At 41.3% G+C, this 20481-nt stretch overlaps 1 pseudogene; it reads right to left on the reverse strand.

Annotated features, from left to right (window-relative positions):
* Positions 1–517: 517 nt before the first annotated feature.
* LOC122197176 (uncharacterized) lies at positions 518–18920 on the reverse strand (annotated as a pseudogene).
* Positions 18921–20481: the final 1561 nt, after the last annotated feature.

Consider the following 20481-nt stretch of genomic DNA (forward strand, 5'->3'; position numbering starts at 1 on the left):
CATATGCACAAATAAGAAACCAACAAGTTAAATAAACCTCATCTTTTCAAAAAGTTTTATGTGAAACTGGCATGAGGCTTTTACCTTTTACCATGAAAAGATCACCGAATTAAGGATTTGCAAAAGAAGTCACAATAGAAAAAAGGTCCAATCCAGACCTAACAGCAAGAAAACAAGACAAAAAAGTTTTCATCATGACGCAAACTGATCCAGGATGTCAAGATATAGACAAGAAAAAAAAGCAATTACGCAACTAAAAGTCTTATAGATGTAATAAAACTTCTTCTTATCACACATTATCATGTGGACTTTTACCATAAAAGAAGATCACAGAAAAGCCACGAAAGAGAGACAAAGGTCCATTCTACGTACAAGATTTCTTGGACCTATCAGCAAGAGAAGAAGACAAAATATTGACATCATGATGGAACTATTTCTTCCATTTCCACATTAATTCCAAAGACATTATTACTCTTAGATAATTAAATACGAACACCACATGTCATATATATAAAAATTTCTAAAAATACGCACACAATATTATTAACATTTTCAATAAAACCAAGAACTCATAATTAACCCATCATCACATTTGTTGGCATACAACTACCCTTACACACTAATTTAGAAACTTAACCAAAAAAAAGACAAGGTTCCTTCTCCTTCCTAATAGAGAGTTATGTTATGTTGCTTACAACACAAACAAATGGGATTTAGACATTTAGTTACCTCGAAGGCATATTAGCCATACCTTGTGGATTACTGTTGTTACTGTGGACTAGCGGGCTCCCGATCCCTCCACCTGAAGGTCCGCTTGTGGTCCCCACATTGACGGGAGTAGTGTTGACTATTTCCGCCTCTATTTTTCTTTGTTTCTGACTTGCAGGAACAAAAGCTACCAACAATCATCTGTAAAAGTTACCAAGATAAAAACAAAGTTTCTTAGGGTTTGGAATCAAGAGACAGGAATCAGGAATCAGGAATGGAATGGTTGATTCCATTCCATATTTATGGAAAGAAAGAAAAAAAACCTGAACGGGTGATGCAGCAGTGAGAAGGCCAGCCACATTACCACCTAAAACACGACCATCTGGCCCTGAAAGTGACACGCTTAAACCACCAGTCCTGCTTCTTTGCCCATCACTCTCACAAACCATAAATGAACCACAAAGAGATAAGATCTCAAATCGTCCCTGTATTTTTTATAAATAAATTAAATATTTTTTATACATCAAAAATAAATAAATAATGAATTTTCAAGAAAAAAAACCTCGTATGTGACAGTTCCACCAGATGTTGCAGACTGCTGAAGTGTAACATTAGATATGGCACCATTAGCTGATAGAATGCACACAGCTCGAGTGCTGTTTTGAGAAAACCACATCAATTTTCCCAACACATCCTGCATTTAGATAAGAAATTATGAATTTTGGTAAATTAAAAATTTTCAGAAACATAAAAAGAATCATGATTGCACCTCTCCAGCTTTAACATCAAGGATATGCGCCATGAACCCCACTCCTGGTGAACCTGAAAATGGTTTATGTTTGAATGAAATGTGGAAAAAATTGTAAGAAATTTCATGTTTTGTATGTTTTTATGGATTATGATATAACGAATTGAGTAAAGATAAACTGGGGAATGGAAATCCCAAGATAGAATGCTAATCTTATTATACAGGTTTAAAATTGTAAATTCTCACCAGTATAAGCAACTGAGGCTGCTTTCTTTACGTATATGCAAGAAGATCAGATAGTGGCTCAAAGAATAAGTTGTCAGTAGTGGTGTAAGGGCCTAAAGCAATAATCTACTCAAAGATGGCATGGATAGAATCAGAGAGAATCCAGATAGTAAACTTAAAGGTGTACTTTAGTAAAATGAAGAACAAGCTTTACACACCAATGATAAATCCGATGTTATATCAAATAAATCAGCAGGCCTGTTATCTTCATCCGGATGAAATCTGTTTGGTAACTTATTATAAAAGATCAAAAATTTAGACATAATAGATTTATTAATAACTTATTATGTTTTCTAACATTTGATATGCATGAAACATCTTTTGTTTATAATTACATATTACCATTTGGAGAATAGATACTGAGATACATAGGAACAGATGAAATATGTTTGGTATGACTTGTCACTCTGTCAGTTTCATCAGCAAACTCCTTCCTCAAAGCAACTACAAAAGTATATAATATATAAGAAGATTATGCAGAGAGATTGAGAATTACAAAAGGATCATAAGCATTTTAGTCATAATACCAAAATCAGTGAGCCACTTTCATAGAATGTGAGCAAACGCTGCATATTCTTTTCCTTCTTTAATCTTATAAAGAAGTACAACAAGAGGACGAGTGACAATTCCTACAAAATAGATGTTAATTAATCAAATTTTATATTCAAAATTTTGAATCAGAAAATTTTGAAGATACAATAATTACCAGAACCACAAGGCAAAAAATCCAACACACACTCATGATGAATCCTGTTAGAACTACTGGTCGTTGCTATGTTTTAGGGGGCTTTTTTTCGACTATGTAATGGACTAGTGATAGTCACGAGGTCCTAAAGAGTAGGATTAACCAGAGAGGGAGATGAATGTTAGGAAAGAGAAATGAAATTGGATGATTTAGAGGGATAAAGGATTTGCAGGAGTACATTAGAGTGAGAGGACATAGTGTGATGTTAGTAGATCAATAGAATCTGTTTCATTCTGAACTTCACAACCACCACACTTAGATTTCCCACCACTATCCATCCCCAACGTCGCCGTCAGATAAAACAACACGTCCCTTATAAAAGGCGCAGGGGAGACGGCAAAGGGAGCTGCATAGATCGTGACGAAACCAACGGCGAGAGCTGAAACGAAATTCTCTACAGATAAAATCGCGTCGAATCCTGTTCGGGGGTTTCCACCACCAACGAATGCGACAGATGGGAACACATCAGGAGCGCCGTTTCCGAGTGCTAGAAGAGTGACTGCACCGGAGAGAGAGAGAGAGAGAGAGAGAGAGAGAGAGAGAGAATGTATAGGTAGTATTTGATCTCTCCGCTAATTGCCGACTCCGGTGCGTCATAATCGTAGGAAAGATCGGGAAGCGTGAACGTCTGCAATCCACGCACATGTTGCTAAAACCTGGATATCGCAACTAGGGTTTTAGCAAACGCGAGGGTTCGTAGAGCCATGTGTTCCAAGACAGAATAAACCATCGATTTATGATCTTCAACCTCTAATTCGAGTCATATAGTTTCGAATCTCAGAAAATTTACCTTGATACCTCTTATTTTTTATGAAAGAGGAGACTCAAATCTGAGAGAAAAATGAGGAGTCGATAATTAGGGCAAGAGGGAAAGAAGAAAAAAAAGGAAGACCAATCGGGAAATCGAAGCAGATCTTTACCATTTGCGTTCATAAGAGGTCGGAGTGGATATTAGCGAAAGCAGCGATCGTCGATTCTGATTTCCTTTTCTTCGATTGAACATCACAAAACCAACACGGGACCAACAATTTTTCATTCCTCCCAACCCCGGAAGACGTGGAATCGATGCCCTCTATTTTTGGAAGTCGGATCGATGGATACTCGTCCTTGTTAGATTTTTTTTAGGCTTCAAAATTGATAGATTTTTTTTTCGATTCTTTCAAGTTTGAATCAGAAAATGAGAAAGAGTTAGGGAAATCAAGAGTGCAATGCTTGTCCTTGTTAGGTTGAAGATGAAAGATAGATAGAAGATAGAAAAAAAAGGCGGGTTTTCAAAATTTTGGGGATTTCATTTCCCCCCTTGTCTACTAAAAGCGTGTTTCATTAAAATTATAAAGCGACAGGTACAGACAATGCGCATTTAAGATAAAGCGCCCTCCGTGTTTTTAATTTTTTTTTCTTGAGACACTAAATTAAGGGCACGCAATAAAGCGTGACGTAAATCCTTAAATTTTTTGGAGAGATGACACTATTTTAAGGGCACGTCCTTTTGCGTATCGTTAATTAACGCGTGTCGTAAAAAGCGCGTCATTAAAGGTCTTTTGTCTAGTAGTGGGGGGATGCGTGACTATTTTTTCTTGATGTGTTAACAATGTGACTAAGGAGGGTCCATTTCGTGATGTCTACTGATTTAGTTATCTGTGTCTGAGTTGGATGAGTTAGAGCGTGACTGAATTTGGGATCGGGGTGAGTGTATTCTCACAGTGTGAACATGGGACAATCACGATGTGAGGGTCAGTTGTTGGTGATGTTGACTGTTGATTTTTACCTTCACCATTGACGTTTGGTTAAGTTTCTAGTTTAGATGGTTTACTAGGGGTTTACCATGTGTAGTTTTAGAAGGAAGTGTTTAGCACCCATCCGTTGGCAGTGCGACTTGTTAGCTATTGATTTCGTCTGCAACGTGAGTCTTCTTACTATACTATGTAGCATGCTAGTTATGTTTATGACTCTTGCACTGGTATGTTGGGTTGGGCCCATTTGTATGTTGGGTTGGGCCCGTTTTTATGTTGGGCTAGGCTCGTTTGTGTAACACCCTATTTCGAGTTATTCCATAGTTCGGGGCCGTAACCCGAAGATCAATTATCACAAGGCTACGAGCGTTGGGGAAAGATAGGTTTAGATCCATTTCAAGGTAATGCAGATTATGTGATCCAAGAAATCAGTTTACGTTTTTGAGCCCAAGGGTATAATGTTAAAATTGGTGGTTCAGGCCTTTCAAGAATTATGGATTTTAGTTCAAGGTGTTTTAAGTCAAAAGTAAGTAGATATGGTTGTAGATATCTTCAATACCTTTCCATGGTTATAAAGATCGTCGAAATCGGAGTTGGAACGAAGAAGTTATGAATGTTAGAAGTTAAGAAGGTTTTGGGCTTAGGCTAGTACGCTGATTGTACAGGAAATACGATGGACGTACTGGGCATCCTTGGTATGTTGGGTGTACCTGGAGTACGATGGGCTTATGTGATCAATACCCAAACCCTATTTTCGTGGTTTGAGCCCTATTTAAGCTCCTTGACTTCCCCAAACCTATTCCATTCTCATCCTCTGCCTCTCCAACACCCTCCCTTGAAACCCTAACACTAGTTTGAGCCTTGTGAGAAAAAGAAGGTGTTCTTGAGTGCTTTGGAGTGTTCTTGGTGCATCTTGGAGAAGAATGAGATCATTGGAGAAGTGTTGGCTTCATTGGATCTTGTAGATTTGGATTTTGCTCACCTTGAACTTTCTTCTAGTGATATAAAGCTTGAATCTTGATGTTGCATTTGTTAGATCTAGTTAGTTTTGGGTATTATGAGCTTTTGTTCATTTTCGTGCATAAAGTTCAGATCTTGAAAGTTTGTGACCTTGTTTTGGATAAAGTTGGAACTTTATCCATCTAAAGATCATATATATTCAAATCTAAAGGTTGGAGGCTTGGACTTAATGGATTATTTGAAAAAGATGAACTTTTTGTCCCTTTCTGTAACACCGTGATTTCCAAAAACAAAATTTTCATTTAAGTAATCAATTTAAAATTAAAAACACTTGTTTAAAATCTTATTCACATTCGAATTACAAAACATAGTTTCATTTTCTTTATAATAGAAGACCAGGATCCTCCAAAAACACAACTCTTTCTTCGGTGTGTACAATCGAACCGTTGCCATCCCGCGTTACTCTAAGAACCTGAAACAACATAACATAAACAACATAAGCACGAAGCTTAGTGAGTTCCCCAATATACCTTACGCACATACGCCTTCCGGCCCGGACCTTTCAGTCCACATAACATTGCCTTCCGGCCCGGACCTTTCGGTCCACATAACATTGCCTTCCGGCCCGGAGCTTTCGATCCACATAACATTGCCTTCCGGCCCGGACCTTTCGGTCCACAATATATATCGCCTTCCGGCCCATAAGATAAATGCCTTCCGGCCCATACACATAACACATAATACAAATACTCTAACATATAAAGCACATATATCATATATCATACCTGACCTTTCTGTCACATAATACCTTGCCTTCCGGCCCATATATAAGCATGTAAATCACGCGTAGCAGCTAACTTTCCATTTATAGCATATAAACATAACACATAACATACTTGACCTTCCGGTCACACAATCAAACCCTTCCGGGTGAGGTATAGTGAGAAGACTCACCTCGCGGACACTGGAAGATAGCAACTCCTAAAATCCCTTGCACTTGATCCTCCGAGCTACAAGCTCCCTGTAACATCATATATCCCTTTTTAATACTTCTATCTTCCACGTTAACTGACCCTAAGAAAATCACACCAGTCAACTCTGGTCAACAGTCCATTGTCAGCTCGACTGGACTCGGCGAGTTCCCTGGCGACTCGGCGAGTCTGGTCGTCCTTCAATCCTCTAAGATTCCCCTTCTACTCGTCGAGTATCCTCTTTGACTCGACGAGTCACTCCTGGAAGAATCGCGGGGCCACCCCGACTCCACTCGCCGAGTCTGAAGAACAACTCGGCGAGTTCCAGTGAATCTTCAAGCTACTCGCCGAGTCTGATCATCCGACTCGGCGAGTCCACGCCATGCAGTCGATCAAACTGCTTCCTGAGATACATATTTTTCCGAATATACAACCATAGGACCTTCTGAACCTCTAAGGGGTACTAATACAGGGGTATAAACATTGGGTAACGACACAACAATCCATCTAATCTCCAAATGGGTTTCATAAACCCTAAATTCGTGCACACTTCAATATAGCAGAAATGATCCGAAATATTACCTGAATAACACCCTCTCTGTGTCTCCAAACCTCAGAACTCGATCCCCTTGATATTCCTTTGGCCAAACTCTTCTTCTTCTTGCCTAACAAATTCTTCAAGGTTCCAAAAGCTTCCTCTCCTGCTCTAGACGTCCACAACGATTAGGGTTCTTCTCAATCGGCCAAAAGACGGACAATGACGGCCTAAGAGGCATTATATACGATCCAAAACCAAACGGCTAGGGTTTCTGCTGAACAGCGTCGACTCGCCGAGTCCATACCTGGACTCGTCGAGTCCAGTCGCGAATCCGCGACCAAAACTGCGACCCTACTCGGCGAGTCTTGCTCCAACTCGCCGAGTCTCCCCTTTAAAACACCCCAAAATATAATTTAACAATACTTGAGATTTTGGACTGTTACAATTCTCCCCCACTAGAATTAGACTTCGCCCTCGAAGTCTCACTCTGAAAATAGCTCTGGCTGCTGCTCCCGCATCTCACGTTTCGGCTTCCTAGACACTACCGATCTCTCCCGAGACCGCTACTGAACCAATACCAGAGGTACCTCCTTGTTCCTCAGAACCCTGATCTTCCGATCTCCGACGGTCCCTGGCCCCTCGACGTAACACAGGCTCGCATCCACCTAATCGTTCTCTAGAAGAACCACTGCTGACTCATCCGCTATACACCTCTTCAATTGCGACACATACCAGTGTCATGGATCCGTCCCAATTCCGTTGACAGCTCCAACGATAGGCCACCCTTCCTACCTTCGCACCTTCACGAAAAGACCCGACATACTGGGGCCCCCCATTTACCCCTCTTCCTACATCGAAGCACCCCATCAGAAATACGAAGTCGCTGACCTGAATCACATGCTTGCAGCGGCGTCTGCCTGCATAACTTTCCTGTTAACTCTAGACGATCACTAACTCTCTTTAACCTGCTGAGTCTGCTTTGTCAACTAAAGTACGAACTCTGAACTGCTCATCACTCTCTGCAATCGGAAATTACCCACGATGCACTCTGCTCCAAATCTCAACGATCACTCAACCCATAAGGGTTAGGAAACCCTGAACCACCGGATCCCCGATCCAAAGCCCACTTTGCCCATTCCGGACCGACTGAGAGATCCGTCCTCCCTCTCAGATCAACTCTCACAAGTTCCCTCTTGCCATCACTTACACCTACTGAACTAGTCCCAACACCCGCAGGTGGAAAGACCCGATACACTGATGATGTCCTCGAACATCTCCCAAGGTGAACCACTACATCCACCCTACACTCTGATCAGATTCACCCTGAGAATTTAAAATTTTCTCTCTCCATGCATCCCTTTTGAGCCTCAACAGACATCCCAACTCGGATGGGTTCCTACTTCACTGCCGCAAACACGATGCTCGAAACCATACTTGAAATACTCTAACCATAACTCTGCTCTGCAGCTTTCACTTTCGTGAACTTGCACCCCTTCGGAGTTACACCTTCCTCTTTTCCTTTTTCCAAGGAACCCTCTTGGCCATAATGCCACTCCACCCGGTGCCACGGTGCTCGCCCCAAGCGACACCACCCTTCTCGCGTAACCGCTATCCACATACTCTGGTTCCCATTGCAGGGGCTCTCAATCCCATACACTCTCTCCACTCATCAGAATCACTGCCTCAGCTAAACAAGATCACTAACCCGGGGCCAGACCTTCCAATGCAATCACACTGCACATACGCGATCCGCAAATCTCAAACTAATCCAGCAATACCAACAGAGTCTCCAGTATGACTGGACCGACTCTCACAACACATACTAGCCACTCGAGGCTATATCTCTGTGGGTCCGTACACCCAACTCTGCGAACCCTTAGGTTCTAACTCTGGAACCTTCCGGTTCCAGCTCTAGAAACATGCACAACATAATCCCGTGGGGTTAATGCAGTACAACCCATCACGTTCCTCAAACATACCAATACTCTGATCACATAACCCCGATTACTTACTCAAGCTTGATCCCGGCCTTCTCTCAGGCCTCCAAAATCGAATGCCCTAGGTCTGTATCCCGCCCCGCATACCCGACACTCGCTCTCATCGGCCTATACTCTGCGCTGACAAACACTGCTGAATCCCGGCAGCTAAGCACCCTCACATACTCATCGGTCTCCCGGAGAATTTTCTAATTCTCCCCCACTAAAGCACTGACTAACTGCCACCAATCGTCATTAACGACCTTTCAGAACCATCCTGCACAAAGAGAACATTTACCCACTGACTGCTTCCCACAAGCGTAAGCAACCCTCAGCAAAACACATCTCCTCCCTGATCAATCCGCTCAAAAGAATCCGATCTTTCAATTATCCACTCCACAACTGCAGATGCTACCCGTCATTCAACCCAGTGCCGCATCTCCACTATCAACCCTCACGAACGATGACCAACGGAATTCCCAAGCAATAACCCATAACCAAACCCACAACCTGCCAAAGGTTGAATATCGCATCGAAAACCGCACAAGGCTACCGGTACCAAAACACCAAACTATAATCATACTAAACCATCAGGGAACAACGAATGCCAAGCGAAAACCTGAAGCACCAATTCATAACCATGCCAAACCCGCGAAACAACGAATACCGCATCGAAATCCACACCCGACACCAGCACAAACAATACGCCACAATCAACGCAAGCTACTCAAGACATCAAGAGAGCATCATACCCGCAGCTGCCTCCGGCACTGCTCCGTCTCCCTCTGCCGCAAGCCGATAAGCACGACCCTGAGCCCTTGGGCTCTGCTCCATCCTGTCCTCCTCCTGAACTCCTCAAGGTGGCCGATGCTAGAGCCTGCACCGGTCCTGCAGGAAACTGAGGACGGTTGACCCTCAAATGTCCAACCTACCGACACTGATAACAAATCCTGAAATCCCGAATTGGCACTGACTGCCGACAATCCCGTGCACCATGCCCCTCCTTTCCGCACTTGCGGCATGCACCACTGGGCCAACAAGCTCCGGTGCCATCTCTCTCACACTTCCCACAAGTGTGACCGCTCCGATCCCCCCATTCTAACGTCTACGGTCATGGACCGTTTCGGCGCCGACTGCGACTGCATCGGGGCCTGCCTCATCTCACGCTACTGCAACTCAACCTCTAACTCACGCCACATGGCGGCCTCCTGCGATACCAACACGGTCTCGCGTCTCTGCACAGACACGAACTGTCTGATACCCCCCCCCCCCTCTTGAGCATACTCGGATTTCGGGACATCTGAGCCTGCTCCGAAGCGAACTCAGGGCAAAACATCGCCCTCTCAATAAACATCCCGGTGCTCTCAGTCACCGACTCCAAATCCTGCCTCAGCTTAAAGAACTTCCGAGCCAATTTCTCCTTTTCATCCCGCGGAACATAGCGAGTACTGAACATCCCTCTGAATTGATCCCATGAAACCGCAGCCCTCTGCGCATCGGAAAATGACCTCGTGGTCAATCTCCACCAATCCTTCGCCCCGAGCCTCAACAGGTTCAGAGCACACCCCACCCTCTGATCAGCAGGGCATAAACTCGTGGAGAAACACCCCTCCATGTCTGATAACCATCTCATAGCAACAATCGAGTCCTGAACTCCATCGAATGTGGGAGGCTTCGCATAATAGAAGTCCCGATACTGAAAACCCCGACTAGCCCCTTTCTTTGCCGTTGCTACAGCCGCTGTAACCGCCGCGGCAGCCGTCTCTGCGAAAGCCGCATATCGCTCATCAAACTACTTCAATCATAGTGGTCCTGATCGACCCAAACAATTCTGGCGACTCAGCCCGCAACAATGCAGCAACCTCATTACGCCGGATCTCGCGAATCCTCGCATCCCGCTCGCTCGTGCTCGTCCGATCGATAACCGGATAACAAGATAGCCACAAGCATCATCCACTACGAACCCTGATACTCATCCCATGACATCCCTCCTCAACATGCTTCGGTGTATGGTACCTGAACCATAGCACCACTCCTCAATCTGCTCCAATGTATAGCGCTCGAATCACAACATCTATCTCAACTGTTCCGATGTATGGTGCCCTGACCATAACATCACTCTGTATCCGCTCCGATGTATGGTATTCGAACCATAACATCACTCCTCAATCTGTTCCTTAGGACCTTCAGAATGCCCCCTGTGTCAAGTATGGGTCCTCTGCTTTCAGTAGTACGGGCCCATACTACCTGCCACATCTACCCATACTTTCCACACGGACCATCCCAGAGTTCCTAAGTAGCTGATAAACCTGCTCTTTCACCCATCTCATCGCACGTGCTCGCTTTCCAGCAAAATCCTCTACTCTACCAGCGCACTCATTTGGCTAGGTTTACTCCCTAGTCCCTTCCGCTGTCCTCCCACTTCTTTGCTATCAGCTGCTGAAGAGCTCCTAATGATGCCAGCCCTCTACCTCCTGAGTATCGTCATACTCACTTAGTAGCTGGCTCCCATCATCGACAACTCCACAAAGCACAAAGCAAGCAGCATTCGAGCATTGAAGCATACATAGGACTTCCCATCTGTGGTAGCTCCACCTTCTCGGCTCATCCTCAGAAGTACCTCTGTACTCCGTAGCTTTACCCCTTGTGCGTCCTAACTAGATGCTCTCACTCACCACATACACACAAAAGCATAACGCACATATAACAGCAAACCCTAGACTAAGGCATCACAAATCAGGCCACTCTAGTCCTAAGATATGAAATACCTAGTCTGTCTCTAGCATGCAATAATGTCTCATAAAGTGCATAATAGATATTTCATAATACAAAAGTAAGAGTATTTTGGGAAATCACCGTTTGGCTCTGGCTGATTGTACACACTGCTCTTTCTTGCTTTCTCTTTGAACTCTTATTCACCTTTAGAAAACCATTTATTTGGAAAACTTTTTCTTACTTCCTCAGTTTGAGTCCAGATTTACCCGTAGGCGCGTCCGAATCCCTCAAACCAAGGCTCTAATACCAATTTGTAACACCGTGATTTCCAAAAACAAAATTTTCATTTAAGTAATCAATTTAAAATTAAAAACACTTGTTTAAAATCTTATTCACATTCGAATTACAAAACATAGTTTCATTTTCTTTATAATAGAAGACCAGGATCCTCCAAAAACACAACTCTTTCTTCGGTGTGTACAATCGAACCGTTGCCATCCCGCGTTACTGTAAGAACCTGAAACAACATAACATAAACAACGTAAGCACGAAGCTTAGTGAGTTCCCCAATATACCTTACGCACATACGCCTTCCGGCCCGGACCTTTCGGTCCACATAACATTGCCTTCCGGCCCGGACCTTTCGGTCCACATAACATTGCCTTCCGGCCCGGACCTTTCGATCCACATAACATTGCCTTCCGGCCCGGACCTTTCGGTCCACAATATATATCGCCTTCCGGCCCATAAGATAAATGCCTTCCGGCCCATACACATATATAACACATAATACAAATACTCTAACATATAAAGCACATATATCATATATCATACCTGACCTTTCTGTCACATAATACCTTGCCTTCCGGCCCATATATAAGCATGTAAATCACGCGTAGCAGCTAACTTTCCATTTATAGCATATAAACATAACACATAACATACTTGACCTTCCGGTCACACAATCAAACCCTTCCGGGTGAGGTATAGTGAGAAGACTCACCTCGCGGACACTGGAATATAGCAACTCCTAAAATCCCTTGCACTTGATCCTCCGAGCTACAAGCTCCCTGTAACATCATATATCCCTTTTTAATACTTCTATCTTCCACGTTAACTGACCCTAAGAAAATCACACCAGTCAACTCTGGTCAACAGTCCATTGTCAGCTTGACTGGACTCGGCGAGTTCCCTGGCGACTCGGCGAGTCTGGTCGTCCTTCAATCCTCTAAGATTCCCCTTCTACTCGTCGAGTATCCTCTTTGACTCGACGAGTCACTCCTGGAAGAATCGCGGGGCCACCCCGACTCCACTCGCCGAGTCTGAAGAACAACTCGGCGAGTCCCAGTGAATCTTCAAGCTACTCGCCGAGTCTGATCATCCGACTCGGCGAGTCCACGCCATGCAGTCGATCAAACTGCTTCCTGAGATACATATTTTTCCGAATATACAACCATAGGACCTTCTGAACCTCTAAGGGGTACTAATACAGGGGTATAAACATTGGGTAACGACACAACAATCCATCTAATCTCCAAATGGGTTTCATAAACCCTAAATTCGTGCACACTTCAATATAGCAGAAATGATCCGAAATATTACCTGAATAACACCCTCTCTGTGTCTCCAAACCTCAGAACTCGATCCCCTTGATATTCCTTTGGCCAAACTCTTCTTCTTCTTGCCTAACAAATTCTTCAAGGTTCCAAAAGCTTCCTCTCCTGCTCTAGACGTCCACAACGATTAGGGTTCTTCTCAATCGGCCAAAAGACGGACAATGACGGCCTAAGAGGCATTATATACGATCCAAAACCAAACGGCTAGGGTTTCTGCTGAACAGCGTCGACTCGCCGAGTCCATACCTGGACTCGTCGAGTCCAGTCGCGAATCCGCGACCAAAACTGCGACCCTACTCGGCGAGTCTTGCTCCAACTCGCCGAGTCTCCCCTTTAAAACACCCCAAAATGCAATTTAACAATACTTGAGATTTTGGACTGTTACACTTTCATACTTAAATGCCTAGATCTTGGTTGTTTGAACCCTTCTAATGGATAAAGTTGGAAACTTTATCCATTATATAGTTATTAGGAACCATAAAAATGTAATCTTGGTCCTTCTATCCCTTCCAAGCAAGAGTGAAGATGTCTTAACGGATAAATGAGTTAGGGTTTTAGCTTTTGGACCTTTTCTAGCCATGCAAAGTTATAAAGGTGGAAACTTTAAGACTTAAGTTGATGTTTTGAGATTAGAAATGAGTTTGGACGTTTTGGTCTTAAGAATTAAGTCCTAAAATGAGAAATGGTCACCAAGGGGGTATGTTGGGCGTACAGTTACGTATGCTCAACGTAATGAATGCCTTCCCGATTTCATGTTGTGGCGAGTTCTACCTTAAGGATCAACGAGCAGTACACGGGGAGTACGACACTGGTATGTGGGGCATACTCCCAAGGTTAACTTTTTGGGCCCTTTGTGCCTTAGGGATTTTGGAAGTTGGACCATAAGTTTTTTGGTTATATACGGGAATGGTAAAATGTTCTTTTACCCATTTTAATGATAGAAAAAGAGTTGGACCTTGGATTATGGGGAATTATCTTAATTATTGACCAGGGATAATTTGGTTGTGCTCAGTGTGAAGAACCCTATAGTAGCATGGCATGTGTTTTCGTTATCTTGGTTTGAGGTGAGTCTCCTCACTGTGTTTGGCGGGTCGAATGCACTAATGTCGGCACATAGATGATTGTTAAAAGAATGCTAGCTATCTGTGTGACTCTTGCATGTATTGTATGTATTTGTATGTATGTTGGGCGGGGCCTAATTAGCGTGTAGGGTGAGGTCCATCGCATTTAACTGCCAGATCTGTACAGGGCGGGGCTCAATGGAGGTCGGCGGGCCTGATGAATACTAGGTGAGGTCTGATGTCAGGCGGCGCCAGATGTATGTATGTATGTATGTGTGTATGTATGTATGTATGTATGTATGTATGGTATGTGGTATTTTGAGGAACTCACTAAGATTTGTGCTTATATGTATATATATATATATATATATATATATATATATATATATATATATATATATATGGTATGTGGTATTATGGTTTTAGGTACTTCCGGTTCGAAAAGGAAATGCTTGACTTGATCGTAGTGCATCCACCCATGTTTTCCATGTTTTGTGAATTTGGGATTGTACTCTGATAAATATTTTTAAATTGATATGTTTTTGAATGAGTGAAAAGGATAAATGGTGTTCAAGGTTGAATTAAAAATGAAATTTTTACCATATACAATTTTGGGATGTTACAAGTTGTATGGTTGGATGGGCCCGTTTGTATGATGAACGGGGCCCATTACGTGGGTAGGGCACAATATGTATGGTATATTGGTATTTTGGGGAACTCATTAGGCTTTGTTCTTATGGTTTTGGGGTTTAAACATTTTTAAGTACTTCTAGTTTCAAAGGAAAATGTTCGACTTGACTACACAACATCCCCTGATGGCTTTTCACACTTATTGTTATTGTTTTACTATGATGTTTGAAAGATATAGTTTACTTTGATTGATTTTGGAGCAAATGGATTGTATGGATTTAATGGCTTAAAAATGAAATTTTTTGTTGGTAATTTTAGGACATTACAAAAACTGCTTCTGGTCGCTCAAAAGTGCATAGGAACGGTTGCCCTGGTTTTATTTGTGAATATTCTTCTATAGGACCAATTTTATTGTTTGAAAACAAAAACATTTATGTGTGTGTGTGACAACCTAATTTTGCGGTGACCGTGAGACCATTCTTTTTATTGTAATATTCTAATACTATAGTCTTCAGAAAGATAGAATATATGTAATATTATAATATTCTAAAACAATATTGTGGACACATTTTAGATGAAAATATTTTAAAAGATATAATGTTAGAATATTATACATATTATATTTTTATGAACACAATAATATTAGAATATTTCATTAGAAAAAAGTTGTCTCACGGTTTTACAAACTTATGTTCCTCCCAAATAATTTCAAAAACAATTTTTCATTCCAAACATAATAAATTTCATAAAATAATTTCAAAACTCATTCAATCAAATGTTATCTCAGAAATCATATCCTAGAATCTCAAACACATGGATCTTCATTAGTGTGTACAGATCATGCCGGCGCTTTCCCGTGGTCCTCGCTAGCACCTGAAATGCATATCACACAACACGGTAAGCATAAATGCTTAGTGAGTTCCCCAAAATACCACATACAACACATACGCCTCTCAAGGCTACAACCCTACAAGACCTTTCGGTCAATGCGTCTCAGGGGACTTCTGTCCCATAGTCCTTGTAGACCTTCCGGTCCCACTTCTCTAACCTTCCGGTCAGTATCATCGAGACCTTCCGGTCCTACTTCTCTGACCTTCCGACCAATACACTATTGACCTTTCGGTCCATATCATAATACTCATAACATTACATAGCACATACATATCATATAACAACATACATCACATACTCATCATAGCACATAAGACCCTCCAATCACACATAATTACCACTCTAGGTAAAGTATAGTGAGAAGACTCACCTCGCATGATGTCTAGTAAACCTTATGCCTTGATAAACTCGATCGAGCCTTCGCCTAACATATAAGGCAAACATTTCTAGTTAACTTCCTCTTGTCCTCATCTCTATAAAATGGGTAGAAGACCATTCTACCCCTCCCTGGCCTCCCTTGAATCAGTTTGACCAAAACCCTAAGGTCAACTGAAGTCATCTCTAGTAAACGGTTAAACCTTGACCAGACTCGTCGAGTACACTCGGGTGACTCGGCGAGTTCATGCGTGTCCTCTGAATCCTCCTAAGGCCTCACTTGACTCGTTGATTTAACCTTTCACTCGACGGGTTACCACTGCTCACGAATTATGGGGCAACCCGACTCTACTCGTCGAGCCTCTTATGGACTCGGCGAGTTCCCTCCATGGCAACACTCAAATGACCTTTTGAGGTCAGATCTGTTTCTCTAACTTATAGATCTGACCTTCTAACACCCAATAATTACATAAAGGTCCAGTCTTTATACTCATGCAACACATATATGGCTCTATATGGTGAAATTGCTCTAAACATGGCATCCTAGATTCATAACTCCAAGAACACCATCAATTTTGGGGAAGTGAATTATCATTAACTCACCAGATAGGGTTTGATAGTGTCAAATCCAAGAAGAATGTCATCCAATTTTCCTGTTAAAAATCAAAATCGGAAACACCATCAAAGGTTAAAAGAGAAGAAAGAAAGTGACAGGGAAGTGGGATCAAAAAGATAGCTAAATCAAACCTTGGAACTTGTTGAGACCTGAGGGCTGCCCGAAGGAGGTTGCCTCCTTCACTAGAGGGTAGAATAGACTGGAATTAGAGAGTTTGTTACTTTATTAGAGCTCGATCGGAGTGGAATCGGAGATTGGGGAGCGGAAGAAGAGAGAATCAGAGAAGTTCGAAGTGTGGATTGAGTTTTTAGGGTTCAATTTCAACTCAATTAGTAAAGAGTCGAAAACGATTACACCTCCCTGTACCTCACTCAGCAATCGAAACCATAGAAATTCTAGAGTTTTGTATGAACTTTTCTCATGAATGATGTTCACGTCGCCGACTCCAGATCTCCATAATCATGTCGAGATCCAGAATCGTATATGTTTGTTGTTTACAAATCTGTTGTTGAACCCCGAAGAATTGACCTAGGTATTCCCACTGTTGAAGATAAAGATGAAGGCCCTAGGGCTTTTTCTTGCTAAGTCGAAGAGGCGGGGGGTTTAATTTTTGGGATCCAATAGACGGGGGTAATTTTCGTCGATTTAATTTCCCGCCTAAAACGCGTGTTTCACTTAAAAATTATAAAGCGACACATTTACATGACACACATTTAGGCGCCCTCTGCATTTTTTTTTCTTTTCTGACACTAATTTTAGGGCACGTATAAATGTGTGTCCTCTATCCTTAAAGTTTTGGAAAACTGACATTAGTTTTTAGGGCACACATAAATACACGTCCTCTATAACTATGTGTCATTGTTTGCGCGCCATTAAAGGGCTATTTTCTAGTAGTGTATGCATGTAAAGCTTATATATTTTTACGTGTGATACTTTAGGAAAACTCATTAAGCTTTGGCTTACAGTTGGTTGTTTTGTGGTTTTAGGTGCATCACATGATCAGGACAAGGCGAAGGCGTGATTGTACACGACATCCTTGGGATTTATGATTGAGAGATGTATTAGATACTCTGATTTTATGTTTATGTTTGGAAATAATGTTTTATATGAATGGTGGTTTATGAAAATGGTTTTTGAAAAACTAAAATTTTTATCATTATTTTTGGGATGTTACCCGTATGCCATATGTATGTGGGGTGAAATTGACTCGTTCAGTTGAAAAACATCAATTGAGTTGAAATAGACTCAATGGTGAAATAGACCGGGGGTGAAATAGATTCGTTCGGTTAAAAAATACTGACCGAGTTGAAATAGACTTGGGGGTAAAATAGAATCGTTACAGCTTCAAGTTGATATGTATTTATGGTATGCAGTATTTTGGGGGACTCACTAAGCTTTGTGCTTACAATTTCATGTTTATTTTGAGCTACTTTCGATTGCAAAGGGAAGTGGTCGACGTGATTGCATCGCATCCACCAACGTTCTGCATTCTATGACTTTTTTATACTCTAATGACTATTTGATACATTTTATACTTTGAATGGGTCTTTGGATTGGATGAATGGTTGTTTTGGGGCGTTAAACTTGCGAACAATTTTTACCCATAATCTCATGCAATATAGTACCCATAACGTTTTTATTAGTGTGCTTATGATTTGGGAGTATCTGTAACGACGCACATGTGTACACGTTTTTGTACATCCTAACTTCAAATTTTTCAGTCATATCAAGGTGTTTTGCATATAGACGCGAACTGCAGTTTTCTATTTCACAATAAACCTCGTAACAATCTTTGTTTGAATGTGTGGTCTTAAAGCGAAACTTTTCTCTAGTTGCTTTCATACTTAGAGAAAATATTAGATCTTGTTTGTTATGATACGTTTGACGAATAAGTATATGACCATTTTGTCCTAAACTATGAAATGGTCCAAGATCAAGAATCGGATTAGGACAAACAACTATAGGAGGCATACCGTAAAACATGTCTGAAACGTTTTTCCACGTGTGAATTCATCTTCTAACCATCCTTTATTTGATTTTTCATGAGGTGACAATGTTTTCTCACCTAGTCTTCCAAACTCATAGAAATTTTCTACGTCCACCTCATTTACTGCAAGAATTTCTTCACTTGAACAATGTTCAACATTATATGAACATCTACTTCGTCTAACGTCCCAAAAATTCAAAGTAAAACTTAAAAAAACACTTAAACCATACAATTGGGTTGTTCCAATACCGGTTACAGTAACTAAAATCATTTTAACATCAGTAGTACAAATCATAAATAACCAATGCGGGAACTTCTCGAAACCGGATGTTACACTTTGTTTTTAATGATCATGACATACCCATCATCCAGGTGTTGAAATGTCAACAATATATTAATATTGAACATATTTGCCTTATTTTTAACCAAATAAAACAATATCCCATGGTCAAAATTAGACGGAAGTAGTAAACCTAAGTTGTTAAATTTTGTTTTAGTGTACGTGTTCATTCCATTAATTAACTGCTAAAACCCCTAATATATAAAATAACAAAACTCATATTTTTTTTTCTGAAAAATAAGAAAAAATTTCTCCCAATAACTCAGATTTTCGATTATTTATTATAAAAAATAAGGATCTTTTTTTTTGTATGACCAAAAAATCATAAATATCTCTCACCAACTCTCCAAGTGCCTATTCCATAGAGCTTTTAAGTCGATCCCGTAGACTACAAAAGTACTATTACTGATATTCCGTGGACCATTAAACAGTCATTGTTAACAAATTAAGGTTAATTGTGGAGCTCTGCAGAGCTCCCTCTGCGGAATGGTTTAACCTCTACGGAGGTATTCTTTGGTATTTTTTTTGGTCCTTAGACTCCGCACAACTTTAAATCATTCGGAGGAGCCCGTAGAGGTTACCTCTTTCGAATCCGTATATATATACCATGGAATTCATTTTTTTTTCCTGACTAAATTTTGAAATCCTCTCCCCCTCCAAAAAAAAAAATGAAAAAATAAATAAATAAATAAATACATTCTCCGACAAGTTATTGTGGACGAGGGATAGATAAGATGCATCAAATTTGGTCTCATTATAGTAAATATTTTTGATTGGAGAACTGGGTTACATCGTTTGGCAACTCGAAAAAAATATAGATCATGGGGTATTAAAGTTAAAGTTGTTTTTTTATTGTCATTTTACGAATATGGGATAGTAATGTCCGAAAATATTTTTCTTAATTGTATGCTAGGAAAGTAGGTGTAGAATAGGGATGTCAAAAAGACCCGTAAGACCCCGTTCCTGTGGGGGCCCCATCCTGTTTGTGGGATTTTTTTTTTAAAAATCGGGGGCAGGGACGAGGGCGGGAGCAATGTTAACCCCGTTTTAATTTCGGGGGCGGAGGCAGGGGTAAGCAATCCCGTCACGAAACCTCTATGGGGACCCCATTAATAAATTATACATATATTTACATATACTAATTATATAAATATAATAAACAATAACATGATTTTAAGCTTTCAAAATTCATTAAAAAAATGTTTTTAAGTTGTTAGTATAATGTTTTTAAGATGTCATAATTTTTTTATTTTTAATACGTAAAATTCTATTATAAATAATTATTTGTTACTTAAAAAATATTTTCATTTACCCCCAAAAAATGTAGCCCAAAATCAATCGGGGTGGAGGAACGGGGGCGGGGGCGGAGGTAATAAAGGGGATTCGGGGACGGGGGCGGGGGTAAAAAGACTGAACATTTCGGGGGCGGAGCGGGGATGTGGGAACGGGGAAATTTCGGGGTCGGAGGCGGGGGTTGCACTCTCCGTCCTGTTTGCCTCCGCTGACATCGCTAGTGTAGAATAAAGTAGCGAGCTGGTGGGGAAATTCGATTTCCACTCTTATGAAGTTAATATCTTTGTTTGACT

Source organism: Lactuca sativa, chromosome 3 (genome assembly GCF_002870075.4).
Source record: "Lactuca sativa cultivar Salinas chromosome 3, Lsat_Salinas_v11, whole genome shotgun sequence".
Lineage (NCBI taxonomy): Eukaryota > Viridiplantae > Streptophyta > Magnoliopsida > Asterales > Asteraceae > Lactuca > Lactuca sativa.